We start from the raw sequence: 27,892 nt of genomic DNA, 5'->3' as shown, positions 1-27,892 counted from the left end.
TGATAATGAAGAAGACACCATCCCTCCCACCCAAGCAACACAAGAAAGATCATATTCTTCAGATGAGGAGGGCCCTTCCACTTCTTCTGCAGCATCCCAGCAGCTGCTAGGAATTGGTGATGGACAGAGGCAGTCAAGGTCACAAGGGAGAGGGCGATCAAGGTCAAGATCCAGATCTGGCAACTTGAGGGATCAACAGAGACACAGTCCTGAATCCTATAGATCGAGATCACCACAGCCAACAGCTCCAACTCTGTCATGGAACACTGAGAATGAGCCAGACATCTCTCCAGTGCCCAAAAGGTTCGTCCCAGCAAGAATCCCAGGACATCAGCTCAGCCTCACAACCGTGTACACACCACTGGACCTGTTCAAACTTTTCATCAGTGACAATGTAGCGATCACTTTGTGTAAAAACACAAACAAAAATGCTGAAAAAAACATTGCCAGTGGCAAAAAATATTCTTGGAAAAGCTCACTGTTGAAGAATTTTTCAAATATTTAGGACTCACTTTCTTTTTTGCATTGGTGAGACTGACAAATATCCGAGACTACTGGAGAACAAATACAATTTTCAGTCAACAGTTTCCCCACTCAGTGATGGCACGTGACAGGTATCAGGTCATTTCCTGGAACATTCACATGAGTGACCCTGATGAAGATGTCCAAAACGACAGGAAGAAAGGGACACCAGCTTATGACCGGCTATTTCGACTGAAGCCCCTTTTAGATGACATCAGGCATGCATCCAGAGCATTTTACCAGCCCCGGCAGAACCTTTCAGTGGACAAGAGGATGGTGGCAACAAAGGCCCATACTGGCATGACACAATACATGAAGGCGAAGCCAACCAAGTGGGGCTTCAAACTTTTTGTATTGGCAGACAGCAGCAATGGGTACACTTTGGACTTTGCTGTATACACGGGAAAGTCTGTGTTTGCTTCTGGTGTAGGATTGGCATACGACTCGGTTATGTCCCTCATGAACAAAGCACACCTAGGCAGTGGCTACAATGTGTACGTAGACAACTTCTACACAAGTCCAAAGTTATTCAAGGATCTGTACAACATGAACTTTGGAGCATGTGGCACCTACAGGGACAACAGACGAGGATGCCCACGCACGACCACAAATGCCCTAAAAAAAAAGGATCCGAGGGGCACCATCAGGTGGATCCGTGATGGCCCTTTGGTTTTTGTGAAGTGGATGGACACTTGGGAAGTCTCTGTCTGCTCCACAATTCACACAGCATTCTCTGGCAACACGGTTCAGAGAAGGGTAAAAACTCAGGATGGAGGCTGGCACACCAAATCCATTCCATGCCCAACCCCTGTCACTGAATACAACAAGAATATGGGAGGTGTTGATCTTTCTGATCAACTCATCCAATACTACTCAGTTCACCACAAAACAATGAAATGGTACAGGACATTGTTTTTTTCATTTTCTGGACATTGCTGTGACCAACAGTTACTTGCTTCACAAGGATATTTGTGCAGAGAAGCAGCAACAGCCCATGTCCCACAGGGATTTTCTGGAGGAGCTGACAGCCCAGCTCTGTGGTGTTACAGTTGCTTTTCCCCCCACAAAGCAACAAAGTGACCATGTACCTGTGCCAACGTCTCACCAAACTGAAACCAGCAAGAAGGCCTCATATGGTAGAAGACCATGTGTGAACTGCAGGCAGACAAGGCAGGTCCAGCAAGCCACCCCCTGGAAATGCAAAGCATGTGATGTGGTCCTCTGTGTTTTTGCAGACAGGAACTGTTTTGAGGCTTGGCATCAATAAATGTCATGAGGGCAAAAAAAACGCCTGGACTTTTTTTGTAAAAATTTAAATAGTTTTGGATCTGTATATTATATAAAGTTCATTTCTGTGCTCCAGGACTCCAAAGACATGAAATAACTATTTTATAGATGAAATATGGTTAGCTTTTATTCTTTTGTGTGTGATTAAAATCAATATCTGAGTGATTCAATTTTCGGTTTCTTTTCATTTGTCAAAAACGCCTGGACTTTTTTTGTAAAAATGTAAATAGTTTTGGATCTGTACATTATATAAAGTTCTTTTCTGTGCTCCAGGACTCCAAAGACATGAAATAACTATTTAACAGATGAAATATGCTTAGCTTTTATTCTTTTGTGTGTGATTAAAATAAATATCTGAGTGATTCAATTTCCGTTTTTTTTTTCATTTATATTTATGGTACCATAAATTATTTTAATTCATGTGAAATCAATAAAACACACATATTCTGACAGTACAACTTGCCCTGAAAAAAAGATGTTTGTAGATTGTCTGTGCACAACAGGGTTGACGTTTTACAAGCTTTTTAAGAAAATAAAACCAGACGGACAATACAATGTAAAAATGACCTTAGGGCTCTTAGGGTTAAACAATTGCTGCTGTTTATTAATTACATTAACACTAAAGTAACGGCTCAAAAACAAATAGCATGTATTTGTAACTATGTAATTTAGAATGTCCGTGTAGATTTCAAATATCGTTCTTTCAAAGACAGAAAGATGTGCCAATTTGAGATTAATTGGAAACCAAGTCATACAAGGTGAACGTCTAATTGCTGTAGTTTGCAATAAATTACAGTGAGTGCACAGAGTCAATATTCAAAGGGTTAACCCCCTGGGGTCCAAAAACGCGGCGCCGCGTTTTGACGTGTTTTTTCCTTATCATGGCAGAACCAACTTAAAATACTCCATCATTAATAATCATACACTTACGTGTTTGACATCATTTGAAACGGTAAAGGATCTTCTTTAATATGTGTTCATTCACAATAACAACAGATCTTTGTGTTTTTGTCAAATAAAGAAAATAAACAGGGTGTGCATCCAGACATTTCTGTCTCCGCCAGCTGTCTCTCAAAACACGTTAAAAAAATCAATTGAAACTCCGCGAATACTCTTCACACAAACATGATACACATATCCAAAGAAAGCCTGAAATGTCTACTTTTAAACAAGCTAAATATAATCGAAAACAAATAATGCCTGTTTATGTAATCTGCATTGAAGTAAAGAGAGTACCGTTTTTCCTGGCTGACTTCATTATCTTTAATTCGGTCACGCCCACAGGCTGTACACGCTGTGTGCACGAGCTGTTCAAGCTTCAAACCATAATAAACAAAGTTTATCACATTTATACCGCACTAATTAAGTGCACGTGTGTTTTAGTCACTCACCTTAAGCACAAATTCGTTTTAAACTTGACATTAGGAAGTTTTACGTGAACTCTGCCAACACGACTCGCTGTCAGCAGTCTGTCTTCATTCAGAAATAGCTCAAATAACACGACATCAGTGTATTAAACCATTAAGGGACATTATAACAATAATTATAATGATAAATATATTAGTGACCACATCATAATGATAACTTCATGCTAATTCGCTCAACCAGCACGGCATTACCTATTGGATATTTCTTGTAATAAAAACTTTTTTGCAATTGTTTACATGTCACTGAATAGAGCTGTTCTTGTTGCATTTACACAGCAGGAAACCAGCAGATGTCCTCAACTCGCTGCGTTTCGCGTAACTGAACAATGAATGTAGTAGTGTGTAATAATATCTTACCTTTTGGCGTAGTCAGTGTGGTAGAAAAAGCATTAAGTAGTGAATTTCACAGCAACTGCATCAGCACTGGATACCTTAGGTAATTTTGTGTTATAGACCTCAGCAATGAATGAGCTTTACTGCATTTAAGTGCGCGTACACTTCAAGTTAAAATAGATTTGATTGGCTGTCAATGGTTCATTCATCATGTGCCAAAATCGCTATCGTTATAGTTGTTGGGTGAACTCTGCTATTATCTTTAATATAAAACGATTGTTAAAACTATATTTTTATATCGTTTTAATGTGAACGCCCTTTAAAGGCACTGTCATATTTATTTTTTTATCACGGCACCGGATAATGAAATACATCCATAACAACGTGTTTGTCATTTAACGTAAGTAAAACAGTGGACCATGTATGTGAGTTCATCATGTGTGCCCCTGCATTGGGCTATGTGTGAATAATCCGAAAATAAAAACTGCATGTAAACCGGAGTGAAGCGGTTAGCTCCAGTCATGTAAACATCTTACTGCGATTAAGTTCTTACTCGCATTATTGGAAATAATCGCATTATTGGTGTGCATGTAAACGAGCTGACTGACTTAATTATTTTATTTTAGCGACTGACTAACCATATCACAAAATGTATGGGAGAAGAGTGTAAATTAATCGCACACTAGTATTTTTCTATGGAAAGAAATTAGACTCAAAATTATTAACAAATACATGCACAGTTATCTGTGAGCTGGATGAGATGGTTCTCACTGCGGAACACAACATCCAGAGGGCGGGGCCGGATCCAGATCCAACTCCTCCCACTTTATATACTTTGTTCCGCCAAATGAACTAGCATATTTGCGTTGTTGCAGCCCGCAATAAGTTGCAACCTGTGGTCGCCAACGTTTGCTCTTATTAGTTCAAGTGTACGTTTGATTAATAATATAGTCAAGAAAGATTCATAATTTAGAAAGTATCACAGTTAGGTGTAACGGGAAGGACACGTTCCTGACAATGTGAAATCACTGAAGGGATTTATTTGTACATTATCCAACTTAGTACAAAGCTATTCCTATACGAGTAAATATAAAAACAAATGTATTTGATAGCTTTTATTAGCAAATAAAAAAAGTAAACCATCTATGAGGGAAACCTGTTTCCTATTGGCTGTAAGCAAAGACCCGTTAAAACGTCCATAAAAGATAAACATTCAATTTATTAATTTCTAAATAGCATGCATAGCCTATATATTTTAATAATTATGCATATTTATACTGTATTCATTCATAGGTCTTAAACTGCATGTGGTAAGATTACTCGTAGTAGGCTTACCCGAAATGTTTTACTCCAAAACATTATAGCAAAAAAATTACATTTCACCCTAAAGGCACTACTTTTATTGTAGTCATAAGTAAAGTTCGTTTTTGTGTCAAAAGAATAACTTATTACGTTACGAGTTAATGCGGAAATGGTAACGCAGCAACACGTGTATGACGTGTCTTGTGGTAAAACTGTCGTCCAATGGGATCTCTGGATCTGGATCCAGCTCCGCCCCTGGATCAGAATCCAACCCCGCCCCCTGAATGTCGTGTTTTGCAGTGAGGCGCTACTGAACTGGATGCATGTTACAAATGTATTTTACTATCCACGAACAAATGTCTTAAGATTTGAATATGTGAGATTCAGAATTTGAATGAACGTGTATCGATTTGTACAAATGTACAAATACAAATGTTTTATTTTGTATTCAAACATCATAATTTGCGCATGCAAAAGGGGAGATGTGCATTTGTGGATCAGTTACATGCGTGCATTAACCACGTTCTGTTCATTTGTATATTGAGACTTCCATTTCGCCGTTTAAAGCATTTTTTGAGCCAAATACAAACAACTATCTTTGAATGAACTAAACAGATGTCTTTGATTTTGTGTCTGCGAATTTAAATATTTACGTGAATGTGCATCGATTTGTACAAACAGAGACATATTTGTGAATTCAGTTGGCATATTTCGTATCATTATTTCACAATTTGTGCACGCAAAAAAGAGGATGCGCGTTTGTGGATCGGGCGGCGCGCGTGCGTTGGTCCTGTTCTGTTCGTGCGAGTTTTGGGACTTGAGTTGCGTGGTTTGCATTGCTAAGAAAACAGTTACCACTAGGTGGCAGTCTAATGGAGTTTTACACATGGCGGTGAATTATGTTATCTGCGTTTCCCTCTGGTGTTTTTATAGCATTACGTTTATTATCTATATATGAAGAGTTTCATTGCAAAACGAGATAAATACATTTTATTAACATTTTTGTCAAAACATGTTTATTATTATCTTATCATGTTATTATTTTGTTTTCTGGTGCTACTTAGCTGTATTTTTTAAGTTATGAAGGTTTAAGTCAAAACAAACCAACTGCAGTTGCATTGAAATACATTGGAATGCAGAACCAAAAAACACGATTTCTGAACAATTAACAAAACGGTGGTTATCTCGTTTTGCAACGAAACTCTTCATATATTAAATGTTTTAATGGCTTGGCTACTGTAGAGACTACAACCAGTAGAGAGGTTATAAAAAATACCACAATAGAAAACTGGGGAAAGTATGAAATATTTAATAAACTGTATTATAGAATACATTCAATTATTGTTTTTTTTTTGTATAAACTATTCAAATCTTTAGTCTTTATAAATATATAAAATCATACCATTATACAAACGCTACACTAAAGGGAAGGGAACATACTCTGACAAAACACCTGAAATCAGTTGCTTTGCTTAGGCCCTACTCATTAATGCTGGTATCGCCAACGCCAAACAGGAAGGTTCAGTAACATTATTTTTAATTTGATCAGTAATTTGTATTTGAACCAGTAATTTGATCTAAAAACTTAAATAAATTATAATCTGATCTAGGAGTCTAAATTTAATTATGCTCCTAGATCAGATTATACGTTATTTAAGTTTATATGAATAATAGCCTATATTTAAGCACTTATAGAATATTGTATTAACAAAGTACTTGTACACATTTGAAGTGCTGAACTGCTGATCGATTCATAAGTTATGAACGAAAACATGATTTATACACGTACATAATTAGTGTGATCTAAATTGTGAAAAGTCTGTTGCCTGTTGTGGAAAGCGCTCCTCAGGCTTCGTCTTTGGGTCGTCAGAGGGATTACTCGCCCAAATATTAACCTTTCCAAAATTCCCATCGGCCCGTACCTGAGACTGATGGCGCGCGTCACCTGTTCTTCATTTGGTGGACTTTATTTCATTTAGATCTTCATTTAGATCTCACCAAACCTGCTCGGTGCGAAGTCTTGCTTTGCCTTGGTGAACGTTGCTGAGTGTTTCTTTGCCTATCTTTACCTGGATTTATATATCCCGACTGTTTATTGGATTATTGTATGTATAATATAAAAATGTAATGTACTGTTACCCAGATTAGGAAAGGCAGTAATACTTAAGGATCCTGATCTGAGTGACAGTACACACACGGTAACGGTTTTTTAATTAAGCTCCTAAATCAAATTACTGATTAAATTACAAATAATGTTACTGAACTGTAGCGGTGAAGGACTTTCCCTTGCGGTGATTTTGCATGGCACTGTATGCGATTTTACGGCCTTTATTTACTAAAAATATAATTTAAATCCAGATCAACGAGGTGCACTAAGGTAGAAGCATTGTGCTAAACCCTTATGAGAGGAAACATCATCAACACAAGCTACTACAGCTACATTTAAACAAAAATACATAAATAAATTAAAGAACATGGTTTAGGCTTGTTAAGTGCAAATTTTCAGAGCATCGGTAAGTTAAATACAGTCCTTCCTGTTTCCTTATGGCTCATCTATTCTTGTTTTTTAATAATTGGTTTCTCATTTGTTTTTTACCATTGTCTCTTGGGTTTGGGGGTTAGAGTAAGTTTTTGTAAAATAAAATGATATCCAAACCCAAATTCTAACCCAGTGCACGAGCTTAAAGGAATAGTTTACCCAAAAATGAAAATTCTGTCATAATTTAATAACATAACACAACGTATAGATTTCTTTGTTCTGATGAACGCAAAGTAATATTTTTATAAATGTTTGTAACCAAACCGTTTGTGAACCCTATTTATCCATATAATCATTACCACCATAATCATTCAAATGAGAAATGCATGCTTCAATACCATTTATTGAATATGCAGCCCTAGTAGTAGTACCAGTATATTAATTTTTTACTTTCACTTTAAGAAACAAAACCATTTATGGTTTTACTGAGTTGCAGAAAGGTAAAAAAAGTAAAAGTACAGGCATTAACAGTTAATAATGCAGGGTCACCTAATGGGTGATAAGCAATTTTAGAACAAATTTACTTTTGTTTCAAAAACAATTTACTGCATAAAGGTACTTTAAAGCAGCACTAAATATAGTACAGTTATATTATTTCACTTTAACAACATTACTTGAAGAAACAAAACTGACATTGAGTTGCAGAAAAGAAAAAAAAACAGGCATTGACAATTTAGAAAAGCTGTTACCTAATTGGTGATAAACAATTTTGGAACTAATTGCTAAATATAAAAACTTTGCCTAAACGGAATTCCTCATGGCATCCAGGACCGGGGAGGGACCCGCAACCTCTGTGACAGCAAAATGCCTTCGCCTTGGCATTTGGGGCACTGTACTGAATTGACCATCCACTGATCAACACACACCTTACATCCCACAATGCTCCTGCAGCAAGAGGTGAAAACAGGGGTTTCCATAATACCTGTAAGAAAGTAAAATATACAGTAAAATACACAATAGGCATAAAAACAACCACAATTGAACCAGTTTTTCAGCCAAGTACAAAACCGTATAGCTACTTTAGAAAACGTTAAGGTTACTCATGTAACCCCGGTTCCCTGAAATAACGGGAATGAGCATTGCGTCAGTTAGCTGATGCTATGGGGGAAACTCCTGTTTACTCCGCGATTGAAGCCTATTGGAAAACGTCTGTAAAAAATACAGACCAATGACGTTTGAGCCCTCGCGCGGGATGGACACGTCTTTATATAAGCGCGGGATCAAGCATAAAGAGCTCATTATTATTCGACTGAAGCACGGCCAACTACGCAATGCTCGTTCCCGTCATTTCAGGGAACCAGGGTTACGTGAGTAACCTGAGCGTTCCCTTTCAATACGGTTCACTTCCCATTGCGTCAGTTAGCTATGGGGGAACGTAATCCCATCCCGCCGTGCATACACAACGTACTGAAGTGCCTTACCGGAGAGACACTGCGTGTGGCCCTATATCCAGCATATTCACAGCTTTAAAGCAAAGTGTAAGCACCATATAAAATGTTAACGCGCATACGGTGGGGTTTTAAACGCACCGGGAGCACATAACATAGCACAAGACAGCGAGATCACAGAGCGCGCCGCGGGTATGTGAGATTAAGTAAATTCAGAGGCACGAAACATGGATAGGACAACCGATGCATATGAGAGCGGTCCCGGAGTGGGAGGTGCCAGACCGGTGACGCGCTCGGAGGAAATTCATAGCAGAGAGGCTCACTCGAGCGCATGGGCTCAAACGTCATTGGTCTGTATTTTTTACAGACGTTTTCCAATAGGCTTCAATCGCAGAGTAAACAGGAGTTTTCCCCCATAGTGTCAGCTAACTGACGCAATGCGAAGTGAACTGTATTGAAAGGGAACATCTAATTACTAATCAGCCATTACAGTTTGTCATCTGCTCGATCTTGTAATTGCAAGTTCTCTCCATAAGTTTCCCCTTACCTGAAATTTATAGTGATTCATATTACAGAAAATACATGTTATATAGAACTTATTCCCACACTCAAAGACCAGATTAAATACACACACAGCATAGTAATTACCATATTATTCAGTCTATAAGCCACGTTTTTTTTCATATCTTGGCTGGTGCTGCGTCTTATAGTCAGGTGCGCCTTGTAATTCAGTATGAATTAAAGGCTCTCTAAGCGAATCAGTGTGTTGATTTTTGAAATGTGTTTTCAAACAAACTGAGCGTAGTTAACTCCTCCCCCTCCCTTCTGTGCTTTCATGAACGCGCCCAAACTCAACCCCCAAATCCTTCTTGGCGTTTATTGGCTGGAACATTTTGTTTTGTTTTGTGGTGCAGGTTTGGCCACTGTGCTTATATTGAAGTTTGTAGAGCCGGGACTGTCTACAGAGATCGCGTTTTTTACAGCTTGATCAGCGGACATGCAGCAAGCAGATAGTGAGGAGATGTTTGCTGTATGTAAGAAAAAATGTTTTATGGTCTAAAACGCGTGAATTCGCTTAGAGAGTCTTTAATTTTGATATTTATGAGGCAAGAGACATCATTACGGACTACAGTCGTGAGAGTCCGCCATATGCTGCTTCTGTATTTATGTAATTCAATGGATTCTGTAATGTGGAATGACGATTATGCAAACTTCACACAGTTGGCTTGTTCAGTTAATTTAGACTATTCAACCTTCCAGGTAAGTTCTGTATGCTATGGTTTATCGTTTAAATAACTGATAATATTACTTTTAACGTACAGACATCTATTCAGCCTGCTATTCCGTCTGTATTGTTTAGTTCAATAACTTGCCGTTCCAGATTAAATGTCGGTTCTTCAACTTGGATTTTGTAAAATAATCTTCTATATAAACTAGGGCTGTCAAAATTAAGGCGTTAATAACGTGTTAATGCAAATTCATTTTAACGGCACTAATTTTATTAACGCATGATTAACGCAACACATAGTTTCTGTTTGACCCACAGCTGGAAGAATTGAGGCGCAGCAAGTGACCAGCGCTGTCTAGATGAGTCAGAGGTTTTCATAAAAATACATATAAGAACATTAAGCTCTCCTCTAGCGAATCCAATGCTGTAAATGGTCATTAAATATCACGTTTCCTGAGAGGTGTACCGTCCCAAATCCATAATCTAAAGCAAAGATGCGTCATTCACTTTTTGGTTTAGTTTTTTAAAGCATTCAAAAATGATAGAAAATAGACTGCAAGACTTGCTTGATTTTAACATAATTATTAAGAGAGATAAAGTTCGGGACCTGTTGATTTTAAAAGAGTTATTAAGAGTGACAAGACTCAAAAGCGATGTCTGACGCAGACGCGACCCCGATATATATAGACATCTAACACAAAATTACAGTTTTAAAAATATCTGTTTTGACAAGAATTCACGCAGGTATGACCTATAATCTTTTATATCTGAAGTAAATGTTTGGTTAACTGTTGAGTAAAAGTATCTGTTGTGTATCATTATATTAAACCCTTGCATTAGCCTACATCTTAAAGTGGTCTGTCTCAATGTCAAAAACAAACAATAAAAGAAAAACATATTTAACATGTATTGACATTGTTTTTGCTCTGCGTAAACAGGTGTAGTTCTGTTATGCTTTGTCAGATTCCAACAATTGTTTTGAAGTTTTGTAATAGAGAATGTAATGACTTATTTTTAAAATTTTCTCATCCCAACTCAATTTGCCAGCACAGGTCACAAATGATCATGGTTGATGGTTCTGTTGAAAATGTAAAAAGGCTGTTGTAGACATACATTTGCATATAGCATATATATTGACCAAATTCATGCCGATTAGAGCATTAAAACCTGAAAAGTGTTACATTTAGGTAAATTTAGAACAGATAAAAATGTGTGATTAATTTGCAATAAATCTCGAGTTAACTCATGAAATCATGCGATTAATCTAGATTAAATTTTTTAATCTATTGACAGCCCTAATATAAATGTGACACACAGCCCACTGTGATCTATGATATTTCGTCTTGACCCATTTTTGAATGATGCGGCTTATACTCCAGTGCGGCTTATAGTCCGGAAAGTACGGTAGCTGTATCACTAAACCACATGTTTGGAAGTTGTTTGTGGCAGATTCAGATCAAATTGTAGAAGTATTCAAATGCAGGATGTAAAGAATATCCTGATAACAAGCACATTAAAGGCAGGGTAGGCAGAAACTTTCCAAATTTGTTTAAACTATCGTTATATACTAATACAGAAGTAAAATGTAAGTTCTCTGAAAAAAAAATCTGTTTAAAACAGCCGTGAGAGGTCTACAGACACTAGTGATCCACCGATATATCTGCCGGCCAATACATCGGGCCGCTTTTAGCAGGTTTTAGGTGTATCGGCCGATTTCACGGCTTGAGTTCACCGATAGTTTTTCCCCAGCATTAATTACAGACAGGCGTCCACAGGCAGCTTTGTGTTGCTTTAGATGCTGCCTGCAGCCCGTGCGTTGCCCCTCTCCCCATTAGCAGAGCGGAGTGCTGCAAGCCTGCTCTGGTAAGTTGCAAACTTCAAAGCATTTTTTAACTGTTTGACTGAAGTATTGCCAAATACTTTGAAAGTGTAAACACGTTGCTCTATGTGCGCGTGCAACCATAGCTAAGAAAGTTTGGTGGTCCAAATGGAAAACGCAAATGCCTATAAAACTGCTTGAGATTGTATTTAGGGAGCTTCAAATAGCTTTTAGGCTAACAGTATGCATACGGCAGCAGTAACGAACACTGGTCATAGGATTAAATAATGCTGATGTTGTTCCGTGATTCTGTGGTATTTGTAAGAGTCCACAGCGACCACCAGTCTGACGTTTGGACGCAGGACATGTGATCAACCAAACAGCTGATCATAGCTGGACAGGGTGGGTTTTTAATTCTCATCTCCATAAATATACGTAGTAGTAAAAGGCTAAAAATCAATATCCATTGCTGATAGTTTCTCCTCATTGTGGAGAGCGCAGTTCATGTTTGCATACGTTCATGGATGTTAACGCGGAATTTCCGTCAGTGAAAAAAATTAAGAAATTCGACGCTAAGCACTTAGTTCCGAGCAGTTTCCACATGACTTTTATGTGACTAGAGAACTGTTATTTTGTAAGTTTTGTCAACATTTTCATTCACTGGGAGCGCAAAGATACATGCACTCTCTCATCCATGTCTCTCTCACTGCACCTCTCACATGCACGCGCTCTACTATCTGACCGAAGTCCGAACACAAATCCTCATGTATTTGTTCAGTTTTATGCGTTTCAAGCGAGCTGAGGCAAACTAACTATCCCTCGCAATTATTATATGGCCCAGGGTGTGTGAGGTACAGAAGTGGGGAAATGCGCATGTTATTCAGAATTCTTTTTAAGTTGTTTTTTGGTCAGTATTGCTGTTTACATTTTCCTTGTCTTCTTATGAAAGACATTTGCTCTACAATAGATTAAGTTAAGTGCACTAAAACTTAGACCTAAGCATTAAATAGGTTGTAAATAATTGGTTACTTTCAAGGAAAAAGTACAGTGTTCCCCTTGTTATGCTGCTTGGTTGCTGCTGCTGTGTGCAATAGTGTAATATTTTTTTTATGCTTAGTATTTTCAGCAGCACTGAATTTTCTTGTTCTACCTCACCTGTTTTTACGATTTGTTAAATATAGTTCAATAAATGTTCCTTTTTTAAATTAAGAGTTGGAACATTTGGTTTTATCATCGTGTCATTTTTATTATGTAAACTGAATGAGCAAAAGCAGTATCCGCTCCAAATATCGGCTAAAGAAAACGGCAGCCTGTATCGTTCATCGGCTAAGGCTGATGGAAAAATCAGTATCGGTACACAAAAATCCATATCGGTCGATCCCTAACAGACACTCGATTTTTCAGAGTACTTATATTTTACTAATGTATTGGTATATATAGACAGTTTAAACAAATTTGGAAAAAAAAGTTTAGAAAATTCCTGCCTACCCTGACTTTAATGCCAAAATGGGACAGGTGTGTATTAAAAGATCCACAGTACCAGGCAAAGTTCACACTTGGGGTGAGGAGCCATTTAAAGCCTTTACATACCTGCACAAATAACACATGTAAATGTGTCCTTCACTGCAGTTATGAGTGTGGCTCTTCATGCTGCTTCAGAGGTACTGGATACAAGATCCTGAATATGACCGGACACCGCTTCAAGTCCATGAGAGGCCTCCAATACCTCCTCAATTTTATTCTTTAGATCTTGTAACTCTGCAGACTCAGGATCTCTACGGCTAATAAAAGGGGTTTAAAAAGAAAGGCTTTGAGTAAAATAACTATATCAATAACTATAAACACAGATGTATGAAGAATGGACCCATGGAATGGTGTTAAAAACATGTTTATCTATTCCAGACAAAACAAATAATATTGTTACTGCATACCATACATTTTAAATAATTTAAAGTTAGAAAATTATGTTTTTTACGCAAACCCCGCAAATCATAGCTACTGGGTTCAGTTTTGTGCTTCATACAGACCAGTGAATTCGTCACTTGAACATGCGATGAACATATGGTCATATGCTGGAATAGAAAAGAGCTCCTTCCAAACTTCTGTTATAAATGTAGATGCACAGAATTCTTTAGAATTTGATTATATGCTGTAGGATTAAGTTTTGTGCTTGCATAAATGACTAGTGTCAAACCTGCTCATTAGAAGGGGATCACTCCCCTGGGGGGGGGACAGTATTTCATGCATTCTGACTTAAGTTTAAGAGTTGGCTTTCTCATGCTAAACATAGGCCAAGTGTCCACAAAGCAGTTGTACGTGTTACAGAGTATTTCTGTGTATAAAGTGTTGCATGACTCGTGACTCTTGGGCGTAGTCATAGCTGTAACAAAGCCTGGTCTGTGAAACCATGCCCCAATGTCTTAACTTGAATGCTACAATTTGATGGATGCGAGTAACGTTACACAACATTGTCAGTACCACATCCTAGCCTTCCTCTGCTGCCACTGGATGAATGCAGCCCTTTCCACCGCATGGAACTTCCTTGAGTTCTGTCTCCAAAAAAATAAACCTATATTGACAATAGTAATGAATGTCTATGGCAGCACACTTTTAAAAGAAAATAAGATACCAAAGCCATATTTACCACTTGTGCCTTCCGATTCCAAGACGTCATTTCCTTGGGCATCAGTTATCACGTAGGATTCACCAGTATCAACTGCTGTTTTAACTTTATCCAGTATGGTGGGGACGTTTGCCTCGGATTCGGTGAAACGAACCACCACCACTTGGCTGGATATTGTTCTGCCTTCTTTTATTTCCGCGAGGTTTATGGATCTAAAAAGGAAACACACTACTTCTGAATATGTAAATGTGAAACATTAACCTTCAATACAGAACAATTAACAGTAGCGTAACATCCAGGGTTTCCACACCTTAGTTAACTTCAAATTCAAGGACCTTTCGAGGACTTTCCAGGTCCAATACCCTCAAAATCAAGGACTAAATGTGGGGACACATTTCAAGTGAGACCTTTTAAGATAATTGTAACAGTTCCCTTTCGAGGGAACTCATGCTGCATCACAGCTGTGACACTTTGGGGACGCCTCCAGGGGTAAGTGCGTCTGAATGTGTATATCAAATTCAACCAATGGTGAGGCTTAACGACAAAGACAGGGTGACGCGGGAGTCAGGAAGTATATCGCTATCTGAAATATTGCCAAAGACAGCGTTACAGAGATGCAGGAAGTATGGCAAGAGAGACGCAGCGTCTCGTTCCCTTCTCAGGGAACAACAGTTACATACGTAGCCCAGGACGTTTTCATGTGTCAAACACAACTATGCAAAAAAACATTTTGGTATAAATCAACATTCGCATACAGAAGATATAAGCATTTAAAGTGAACAGTTTAGCACGCGTGCTTAAAAAGTCTAGAATGTTTATGATATTATCCTACACTACACAGGGAATAATATGGATTTTTTATTAGAAAACTTCTTGCATAAAATAGATTCAAGCACTTTCAATGACCTGCATCTATGTATATTTTCAAAAACTTCCCAGGGCCTTGAATTTTTCCTCCAGATCTACAAACTTTCAAGGATTTCAAGGACCCATGGGAACCCTTAACATCTTAACAGTAATAACATTATAAATCTGACAAGTGTTGTTGATTGACACACTGACATCTAGTGGATTTTTGTCATAATATAGCTCAACTAAATAGCAGAGATGGCTCAATCAGCTTGAGTAAAGTTAGGTACTCCTCTTAATAAAATATAGGGACTCAAAATCTGCTCAAGCATTGGGTCGAGCAGGCAGTTACATAAACTTAACTAGATGATAACAGCATGTTGATGTGAGGTGTGTATGATTTCTTTAGCTTAATTTATTAAGTGTTAAAACTTGATTAGCACTCAGTTTTATTATAGTAGTTAAGTATAAAATGTGCTGACTGCCTGGTTGGATTTTGTTAGCCTGTCGTTTTGCAAAGACGATTGGCAGTTTTAATAGTTTTGCCCTCTCTCCCTCCAACTGTACTTAAATGTACAATCAATTCATTTCACTTGAAAAAATTTTCTTATTTAAAATCTTCCGAATGTTATAGCCTACAGTCATTCTATCCATGCAGCAACTGATGGAAAAGGTTTTTTTTTTGGTGCTGTTGTATACTTATTGCAAAAATGCCAAATATACATTTTTGAATTATTCTTGAGTCTTGTCCTGCCTCTACATAACCCTTAAAATATCTGACTGTAATTTAGTTACTGCATATGCAGATTCCATCTTTATTGTAGCTAATTAGTTAAACTTTCGAAGGTTAATCAGTTTACTATGAAGGTGAAGTTCCTTAAAGGTTTTAATTTCTTGAATTATACAGTTGCACTGATATAAATTTTTATTTATATTTTGTGCAAATTCATGTTTAAATTTAAAATTGTGACTCAAAGCACACTTGGCAATTAACCACTGATGCATTTTAAATAAATAAAAAATAAATTTATAAAAGACATACTAGTGAGATTAATATCTTGATACAATGTAGTACAATGTCTGTACAAACTAAACCACAAGGGTCTAAAAATGCGGAACTGAAACTGCAGCATAAATGTGTGCAGGAATATACTATTGAAAGCATATGTATTATAAAGGCTAGATGTCTCGCCCGTGCTGCTGGCCAATTTAGTAGAACGTCCGCATTTGGCGGCCATCTTGCCACATGGCGCTCGCTCAATCGTAGCATTGTGTTTAATGGAGCATTTACTTTTAAATAACCATAACTTGCTCAATTTTCTATCGATTGTCAAACGGTTTGGTTTGTTATAAACGTCGGAGATGTACGTATTACACTGCATACTTAATGAATAATTTTCATGAATCATGTTAAAGCATCCAGAATTATAGCCACGTTAATAACGTTTGTAAGAAACCAAACCATTTGAAAATCTGTAAAATTTGATCAAGTTATGGTCATTTAAAAGTACCTGCACCATTAAACACAATGCTACGAGTGAGCGAGCCGTCTGAGGTAAGATGGACGCCAGGCGATGTCGTTGATCCGCCGTAAGACATTTAGCCTTTATACATATCTATGATTGAAAGCAGCAGCTTGCACAGTTAACCCTAACAGGGCCCTTGTACATCAGACCTCATTTTTTGTATATTAAAGTATGCTTATGTGAATTTTTTTCGTTGAATAAAAGCTGGACATAGCACAGAAGTATATATTAAAGGAAAGGACAGTTAAAAATATTATCGCAAAGGAAACGGCTAACGTTAAATTTACCTTTTATAAGATCTTGGGGTAGTCGCTCTCGGTGACGGATTAAAATTAAAGACCTGTGGTGATCTGGACGGCTGCATGAAAGAAAAGCTTTGTTGAGGTGTAGCTGGGGATGTAAGAGCAGGCCACATAATGTCGCCTCCGTGCACCTCATAATGGCCCCTGTCATTCAGATCCACGCTGCAAAAATCGCCATTATCCATCGGAAATACAGCTACGTTTGTCGAGTCTGTTAAGTAAAGATTGGCCATGTCCACCTACAACGTTAAATAAATATGGTAATATGACATATACACAAACGCCCCACTAACATTTTAAAGATGCAAATACTTAAGGTATAACACATATTTACTTTTCTTGAACGTGGCATTTTTATAGCCTAGTACAGTGGTCACCAACCCTGCTCCTGGAGATGTTAACTTCCCTGCAGAGTTCACATAACCATAATCAAACACACTTGCTTATCACGGCTAATTAACCCAAAATAATTAAAAGCAGGTGTGCTGAGTTGGATCTAAAGAGTAGGCAGGCGGGTAGATCTCGAGGAAGAGGGTTAACCGGGGAGGTAGCCTGCTTGGGCTTAACCTAGCTTCTTCTTCTCGACGTTACATTAGTAATATGCTCGCTCATAATGTCGCGTCATAGCCGCAGCAAATTTGACTGCTTATGCTATTGTGTATTATGTTATGCTATCTGTCGTTTTTCTGTGCTTTTACTGCTTCTATTAATGTAAAGCTGCTTTGAAACAATTGAGTATTGTGAAAAGTGCTATATAAATAAAATTGAATTGAATTGAATTAATGTTGGTGACCTGGCCTAGGGAATCATTAACAAAATCTCATTAACTAATTACACACACCTGGAAAATCCGAGCGATTTTCTCGGCCCGCATGTCCTCCAGTCTCAGGCCTAGTCCACACGGACACGGGTATTTTTATAACCGTGAGTTTTTTCACGCGGTTCAGCCGTTCGTCCACACGAAACTGCAGTATCAGGGCACTGAAACCGAGCATATTTGAAAACCCCGGCCAGGGTGAGCTTTTTAAGAAACCCCGGTTACAGTGGTATCGTGTAGAGAGTAAAACCGGGGGTTTTGCCTTGCGACGTCAGAGTGTGCGCTGTGTTATCCACTGTGTTTGACGTCAAGATTGTGACCCGCTGACTGCTTTGTTGATGATTATGTGCAATGGCGGACGTATCTTGCTAATAATAACTGTGCTAACAGGGCTTCTAACATGTACAGTGGGGCAAAAAAGTATTTAGTCAACCACCAATTGTGCAAGTTCTCCCACTTAAAAAGATGAGAGGGGCCTGTAATTTTCATCATAGGTACACTTCAACTATGAGAGACAAAATGAGGAAAAAAATCCAGAAAATCACATTGTCTGATTTTTTAAGAATTTATTTGCAATTTATGGTGGAAAATAAGTATTTGGTCAATAACAAAAAAGCAAGATTTCTTTCTCTCACAGACCTGTAACTTCTTCTTTAAGAGGATCCTCTGTCCTCCATTTGTTACCTGTATTAATGGCACCTGTTTGAACTTGTTAGCAGTATAAAAGACACCTGTCCACAACCTAAAACAGTCTGAATGCAAACTCAACTATGGCCAAGACCAAAGAGCTGTCAAAGTACACCAGAAACAAAATTGTAGACCTGCACCAGGCTGGGAAGACTGAATCTGCAATAGGTAAGCAGCTTGGTGTGAAGAAATCAACTGTGAGAGCAATTATTAGAAAATGTAAGACATACAAGAACACTGATAATGTCCCTCGATCTGGGGCTCCACACAAGATCTCATCCCGTAGGGTAAAAATTATCACCAGAATGGTGAGCAAAAATCCCAGAACCACATGAGGGGGCCTAGTGAATGACCTGCAGAGAGCTGGGACCAAAGTAACAAAGGCTACCATCAGTAACACACTATGCAGCCAGGGACTCAATTCCTGCAGTGCCAGATGTGTCCACCTGCTTAAGCCACTACATGTCCGGACCCGTCTGAAGTTTGCTAGAGAGCATTTGGATGATCCGGAAGAAGAGTGGGAGAATGTCATATGGTCAGATGAAACCAAAACATAGCTTTTTGGTAGAAACTCAACTTCTTGTGTTTGGAGGAGAAAGATGCTCAGTTGCATCCAAAGAACACCATACCTACTGTGAAGCATGGGGGTGGAAACATCATGCTTTGGGGCTGTTTTTCTGCAAAGGGACCAGGACGACTGATCCGAGTTAAGGAAATAATGAATGGGGCCATGTATCGTGAGATTTTGACTCAAAACCTCCTTTCGTCAGCAAGGGCATTGAAGATGAAACGTGGCTGGGTCTTTCAGTATGGCAGTGATCCCAAACATACCGCCCGGGCAAAGGAGTGGTTTCGTAAGAATAATTTCAAGGTCCTGGGGCCTCATTTATCAAACGTGCGTACGCACAGAAGTGTGCGTAAAGTGTGCGTAGGAACAGTTTTACGCACAGTGTGGAATTTATCAAATTGCACTTATACGTAGAAATGTGTGTAAATATACGCACACCTCTGAGTATGCGTACGCGGAGCATCTAGTGGTAGAATAGCGATACTACATATAGGACCCTGTTCCAGTGAGTAAAGAAGTGTCTATTTTTTATCCACAAGCAGGTGTTAAAAATGATTAATGTCAGTATGGTAACAGCAAATAATTATAATGATTTATTTGTGATATGTATCTGTAACTGTGAAAGCTCTACATGTGATTTGTATAAATGAAGTCTCCGACAAATGCTTGACACACTTGCGTTATTGGAAGACTTGGCAAATAATCCATTCCACCGGTAGCGCGTTTTCAAAGATCGCGCCAATGATGCTGGTTATATATGCTGCTGTCCAAGGTGGAAAGTTGTCTGTCCTCCTCCAGTTGCACTCGTTTCACGTTGGTGTGCTGTGACGCGTTTTTTTTTTTTTTTTTGCTGATAATTTAATGTCAAACCACTTTTTTTATTTTTGGAAGTGTTCTCTCCTCATATTCAACGGAATTAAACTCACTGGTAACAGATTTGTTTTCTTTTGTTAGTCATTCCTCCCACACTAAGTAAACCAAACAGGATGTGTTATTAGGATGTAACCTCATCCAGCAGTAATTTCTGTGTCTGTAAAATTCCTCTTTTACGCTCTCTTTGTCATTATTGCGATGAGGGAAAAAGCACAACCACGTGACATATAACGGGAGGTGTTGTCACCATATATGGTTCATTGGAGGCGTTTCGGAATGCAAATAACTATGAACGTGCACGAGCACGGTGCTTAAGAACAAGTGGGATTTATCATAAAGGATTACTTACTGATGTGCGTACGAACCACGTGCGCACGTTTGATAAATCCCGATTTTTTTGTACTTAGGCACATTCTAAATTTCATTCGTAAGTACAAATATAGAACATTTTCTACGCAATGTTGATAAATGAGGCCCCTGGAGTGGCCTAGCCAGTCTCCAGATCTCAACCCCATAGAAAATCTTTGGAGGGAGTTGAAAATCTGAGTTGCCCAGCGACAGCCCTAAAACATAACTGCTCTAGAGGAGATCTGCATGGAGGAATGGGCCAAACTACCAGCAACAGTGTGTAAAAACCTTGTGGAGACTTACAGAAAACGTTTGATCTCTGTCATTGCCAACAAAGGGTATATAACAAAGTATTGACATAAACTTTTGTTATTGACCAAATACTTATTTTTCACCATAATCTACAAACAAATTCTTAAAAAATCAGACAATGTGATTTTCTGGATTTTTTTTCTCATTTTGTCTCTCATAGTTGACGTGTACCTTTGACAAAAATTACAGGCCTCTCTCATCTTTTTAAGTGTGAGAACTTGAACAATTGGTAGCTGACTAAATACTTTTTTGCCCCACTGTATACAGATAGATGCTCAGTTATCTCACTATATTGTGGAACACGATTTGGGTTATATCCCCGCCTGCTGGTGTGGCATGCTCTTGACAGCGCTTGATAACGTGCTTTTGCCTTATCGTGTGGATGAATATTTAATTTAAATCGAGCACGTGTGGACGGGATTTTTTTTTTTAGGGAAAACTCCGGTTATAAATATACCCATGTCCGTGTGGACTTGGCCTCAATGACACGCGTTTGTTTCCTTTAATTAGAAGGTAAGTCATCTTTTTAGTTGAGGTTTCAATGCAATAAATTTGGCGTTGTGTATACTTCTTCTAATATCAGTTCCCGTTTGTGTTTTAAAATGGCGATTGTATGGCACATGGCGGACAGATGGATATGACGTATACTTCCGATTCGAGGGTTCGTAAACCAATTATTCTTCTGAACCGGTTCTTTTAATTGAAATGACTGGTCTGTACAACAACTTGAACTCGATTGTTTAAAACCGTCCAAAAGACCACTATGGTCCTAATAAGGTTTCCAGACAGTGCACAACAGTCACTCAGGGGTAAAATTTGTTGTTTGTTTACTGGAATTCTTCTTAACAGCTCAGTTACTTTAATTAAAAGTAGTAAACTGAACCGAAACCCGAACTGTTAATACTGCGCATGTGTATTCCGTCCAATAAGGCAACGCAAAGTTTTTATTTTAGTTATTTCTTGCGATAATCATTCACATACACGTTGCGCTAAAACATCTTCCAGAAACCGAATTTTATGAAATATTAATATAAATATTATAAAAATTTTGACTAATCTACATTGAGGCCATGTGTATGAAGTGCTATATTTAGATACTTCACATTATGTATGTTGTCATACAGAATACCTATTTCTTTTTAAAAAGTTATTTATAACCAGTGTTGGGTATAGTTACTTTGGAAAGTAGTTAATTAGGTTACAACGTTACTATCAATTAAAAGTAATCAGTTAAGTTACAGCGTTATCTATTCATTAAAGTAACACGTTAGAGTACTCATGCGTTACCAAAAATTAAAAGCCGTTTGCAGCGCCTCACACATGCTGCAGCTTAATTCCATGCTGCAGCTTAAAAATTCAGCTTAAAAATTAACTTTCTTAATCATTATCTGATTTTAATCATTTAAAAATCATTTTAAATGTAATTTTATTATCTATAATATGGTTATGTTTATATATGAATTTTCTAGTATTTATTTTTAGTCACATAGCCACAAATACAAAAAGACGGAGATGCGCACCTCAATCAGCTATTACATAACAGAGCGAGGCCAGAGATGAATGTGCTCATAAACGGAGTAATATGGAATAAATTGTGCATCTTTAAATAGCTGTAAGAATATTTCCTTTAAATATAATTTTGTCATATAAAGTTTTGAGAGATAATAATGTTTTATTGCTTATTTATTTTAACGTGTTTGGCCCGTTACCTCAGAGTTTATTTTAGTAATAGGCTATTGCTTTTTTCCCCGCTAATAATAATACAATTTACATGCCAATCCTGCTTCCTTGTCTTTTTATTAATTTCATTATGCTGTAATGTTAATTTATATGTGGATATTTATTGGCATATGAGACGTTCATTGCCGTTATATAATCTCGTCTAATATTCAAATCATATCCGGAATAATGTGTGCATCTTTGAATAACTGTAAGACTACAGTTCATTTGAAAATAATTTTTGTCAAAGTTTTGAGAAATAATAATGTTGTGAGTATATTTATATATTCAAGTTGAATACTCTCGTCTATTAATATGGAAATCTAATATTAATCTAATAGTAGGAAATATAAAATGTGATACTGCAAAGTTACCCTTCTAAATTTTATTTATGATATATAGCCATATGGAGATAAACCTTTGAAAATGTGCTGATTATCCATTCAAGTACTGACCACCAGGCTAGAGATTTTAAACATTAATCCACACTTTCTATCAAATAGTCTCCGCTTGATGGATCAATTATCCGACCGCATATATGCTGCTACTGCAATAAACAGGCATTCAGCGACGCGGCTTTTCACATCAAAGGCCGACAGGCTATGCAATTTGGAGAGGGGCCGTTCAATAATCCCCCTATGTTTTTTAAAAAATCCTAACATGGTTGGACCTGCCGAACAGGTTGAGCACTTTTATATAGCGTAGGCCTACTGTGTTGAGCTAAGAGGCTGCACAGTTTGACCAAGGGAAGCGGCCGCACATCAGGCCGCCAGACGGGGTTATATAACTTGCCAACCCATTATCGCAATGTATAAGCGGTTTGAGAATCACGCAGTACTCTTTAATAAACTGGTACTCCCTGTCAGTAATGCACCTGATGCCCAGCTGGGTGCATAAGTTGTGCAGGTCAGTGATGGGGATGTCCATGACCCTGCACAAAGCCTCATAAAAAGAATTCCATCTGGTCGTCGTGGGAACCGTGAGTTAACTCAAACGCTGTTGCTTTGGAGCTGGTGCACCACCGTCGTCCTCCTCAGCAGCAGCAGCAGCAGCAGCAGGCTTTGGTACCAGAGTGCTAGATTGGTGTTTGGATGCGAGATGTTTTTTTAAATTTGAGGTAGAATTTTTGGCGGTCGACAGAAGCTTTTCATCAACGCAGAGTGTGCATTTTACCGTTATGTTCTTTTCCTTTTCGTTGACAAATTGAAAATAATGTGCATACTTCCATATTGCAAACGCTGTCCTCTCTGCCATTTTGCCGGGAGTTCAAAAAAAAAAAAAAACACACACACGCGCACAGACGTATCACAGCCTGATCACAGCGCTTCGGCTCCGCTGATACATCCGTAGGTGGCACGTTAGACCTAGACCTACTACTGTCGGACAAAAAGCAGGCTGCAGTCGGGATTTTCCTTTCTTTAAAATAACGTATTACTTTTAAAAAAAAAATAACGAAGTTACTGATTACTTAACGCACAAAACTAACGCGTTAAGTTACACATTTCACGAAAAAGGTAATTAGAGTACTCTAACGCGTTACTTTATAACGCGTTACCCACAACACTGTTTATAACTGTCTCACAAAAATGAGTGTATCCCATGTTTAAGGCGTTTCACATTTAACGTCACGACTCACCTAATTAATATTTATCAGTGAAAGTCATCATCAGATTTGGCGGTTGTAGTTTTTCAAGCATGGAGTCCAAACTGCATCCTTATGTGGATATAATAAGAAATATGATAAATTACGGACACACTGATAAGCAGGTGTCAGACTTTTTAAGATTTGAATGTGGCATTGTAAGTGGTGCATCACAAGCGAACCTACGCCGGTTTTGTCTCGAACAAGGGATAAAAAGGGTGCGTGTAGACAATTCTCTAAAAAGGGTGCGTGTAGACAATTCTCAACTAGAGGTAGACGTTGCAAAGGCAGTTGTCGAGGTAAGCAACATAAAACAAAATGGTGAGGAAAAACTACACTGAGCAGACATACTGTATTAAATGTGTAACGTTACTATAATGCAGTGCTTCTCAAATAGTGGGGCGGGACCCCTAGGGGGGGCTTGAAGCGACACCAGGGGGGGCGCGCGAGCCCCCGGGGCAAATACTTTTTCAGGAAGTGATTTTTTTACACAGTCACTTAATGACAGTATAACCAAATCAAGCTGATAAGCAGCTTGTGTTTTATAATATTATTTATTGATTGTATTTAATTTAATTTAATTTTTCAGTATCAAATGGTCAAAAATATTATACTTTATATAAGGATTGATTTTTTTTATTTCAGGCAAATTGATGCATTTTAAGTCTTTTCTGTTACAGACTAAAAAACGATGTTAATAAAGTTATTTTTTGTTGTAAGTTGATTGATTATTTCTTTTTTTGTTTTCTTTTTGTGTTTTCTCAATGTTAATAAGGATACAATGTTTTGCAGATGTGTAATTTTATAGACAAATTACACTATTTACATTCGCGGCGGAGAGTTGGGGGGCGCAAAATGTTTACTTCTTCTTAGGGGGGGTGTGACAGAAAATAATTGAGAAGCACTGCTATAATGTATACAATGTTAACTACAGATCGGCAACCAACCTTCCTTCACATAGCTGTGATCCATGATCGCCATTTTCCTTAGCCTTATTTAGGAAACCAAAACATTTGTACCAAAACAAGTATTTTTTTTCAGAGGTCTTTGTAATATTTGCTCATTCAGTCCATGAGAACATTGACAACGATGTTCCCAGAAGCAATGAGGTGCTGAGTTGCAAATTAATGTGAGAATAAAGCTAAAGTAATTTTTGGTGTGATATTGTTGTCCACATAAACTCACCCTACAATGTAAAGAACATTCTGTAAAAATATAATCTTGATACAGTATCAGTCATATTGACGGAGTAAGAGCATGTTAAAGATTGTATTCAAGTGAAATTAAACTTTCAGTTTTTGTTGAAATTAAACTTTAAAGGATGTTATCTCAAACTTTGATTTTGAGACTTCAACCTGGTTTTTACAGACAGGGTCACATATAAAAATCTGTGAAATCATGTCTTATTATATTATTATATTATATCCAGTGGTAGCAAATCATGCTTATCTGTTTCTAAATTAAAAGCATCACAACCAACTCTGAAGGATACATGTGAACTCCTTGCCTGAAAAATATGGTTTATGTCTATATATACTAAGCGTTTTTACAAAAGTTCTACCAAAGAATTCTTTTAATCATGCATGCATGAGTTAATTTTACTAACAACAAAATAATTTTTTGTTAGCAAGATAAGTTTGTGAACTACAAGTGGTTATTTTTTTACTTAGACTGGACCAACATATGGAAGAAAAATGATGACTGGATACCTGGCCTCAAAAGGTGTAAAAGCTTCAGAACGCAGAGTGGGACAATTGCTTCGAAGAATTAATCGACCCTATCATATAGCTCGATATAATGTAGGTATTATGTTATGCTGATGGATATTATGGTTTTATTCTGGCCAGAGATTTGTATTTTCTGCTAGTTCAGTAGGTTTATGCATGCTCAATGCCAGTAGAAGATGAGTAGAAAAAGAAAGCCTGTAAAATGTTATTTTGGTGTTGCACAAAGTTTCTAGTTTAGGGAACGGGTAACATTGTTATAGCTGACTTAGATTTTTTCTCTTTTCTTAATTTCAAATGGATGTCGGGTCACATGGGTCACAAAATACACATAGATTAAAACGAGAAGATGGTTATGTTTGGTGTGACCCATGTAGCAGCTGTAGATGGATCTCAAGTAAAATGGTTGGACACTTCACTATGCCTGTTAAGAACAACTTGATCATATATCAGGAAGTTTACAGGTAACACATTTTCTGTCTCTCTTTTTGGGTTTTTGTGGAAGTCTGATATGCTACCATACATTTGTCATACCTGGAGTGAAGCCCTTCTTAACTATGCATAGAGTATTAGATAAAGTGGAAATTCTAGGAAATTCCTGACAGGTCTTCTGAAGCAGTTTTGAGCTAAACTCTGCAGGACATTGGCCCTCCAGGACCAAGTTTCTTTATCCCTGGTGTAAATGGAGATCACTGTGTACCATTGGTTACTATTTCAGCCAACCTATGTAAATGTATGCTTTTGTTTTCTTGCAGAAGTGCTGTGCTAGAATATGGCATGTGGGACCAGGTCAGGGTGGATCATGGGAGGGAGTTTTTCTTGACACTTTTCATGCAGGAAAAACTGGCAGACCACCGGTACAACACAGAAAGGCTTCCATATCGGCAAACACCTTCAACTAAAGTTAGTATGTTCATATACACATTTTATGTTGAACACATTATGTTAGTATGTTTACATGTATAAAGATGGTCACTTCAGGACTGTACGGTTAACACTCAAATGATGGCAGTCGCATTTAAATGATAATGTTCACAACAGCGTAAAAAAATCTTTCAGCAAAAAATACAAACAAAATCTAAAACATTCTGTAAGAGCGTACGCGAGGAGGAATGGAGTATGGGGTCTCACACGTTTTTGAACTTTATCCCCTACAGCAGTGGTTCTCAGCATATTTCTGAAGGCCCGCTTTTCTGCACATTTTGTGTGTCTCCCTTATTTAAGATACCTGATTCAAATTAGCTCAGGGTAATTACATCAGTTTATAAACGGTTAGTTCCAATCCTTGATTCTGATTGGTCAATAGGTGTGCTTTATTCACGATAAAACACGGCTATGACCGCTCCACCCAATGGTTCTGTTTATCACTGCTTATCCCAATTAGTACTAAAATGCCTAGGGCTGTAAAGTGTAGAGTTGCATTTGTAGCCTACTATGTCTTCACCTGTCGTCACGTTCTGTAAAGGCTGAAAGGAATGAGGCTCACTCAGTGGTAAGTCGCGCAATACAGTACGTCCTTTTAGTATGTTTTGTGCCATGTTGTCTGGAGGTCGCATATGCAGAATGCATTCATCATAAAGCTTGGTTTATTTTCAGTTGAGTAAGCATTGTAGGTTTAAGCACATTACAACAATTTACAACTAAGTGTAATATAGTAAACTATAATTGTTAATATTCTGAAATAAGACTATGACGGAAACAACCTATACATGTAATGTTTTAAATTTTATATTTATTTATTGGGTTCTTTTTGTTTGATTCAATTTAAATTAAAATAAGAATTCAAAAAACGATTAATCATACATTCAGAAGAAGGAAAACGTATTTGGTGCCATTTATGTAAAAGGGAAATTGCATCTGACTACAGAAACCACAATTAAAGGTTTTTAAGGTATTAATTTTCACACATCACACACTGCCTTCTATTCCACAAAATTCAGAAGCCAATAATTAAATGAACTTAATATTTTTTTTAGAGAAACTGTATTTTTTTAGCGCTAAACATTAATTTATTCTCTTACTGTAAGGTTCATAATGACCAATGGTTGTGCTCAATA

General features: G+C 37.7%; 1 pseudogene; it reads left to right on the top strand.

Annotated features, from left to right (window-relative positions):
* Nucleotides 1-24,164: 24,164 nt before the first annotated feature.
* LOC129433388 (uncharacterized) lies at nt 24,165-26,831 on the top strand (annotated as a pseudogene).
* The last annotated feature ends 1,061 nt before the right edge of the window (nt 26,832-27,892 follow it).

Source organism: Misgurnus anguillicaudatus, chromosome 6, assembly GCF_027580225.2.
Source record: "Misgurnus anguillicaudatus chromosome 6, ASM2758022v2, whole genome shotgun sequence".
NCBI classification, from domain to species: Eukaryota; Metazoa; Chordata; class Actinopteri; order Cypriniformes; family Cobitidae; genus Misgurnus; species Misgurnus anguillicaudatus.
The sequence above is the reverse complement of the archived record's forward strand: the minus strand, read 5'-3'. Positions and strand labels throughout refer to the sequence as shown.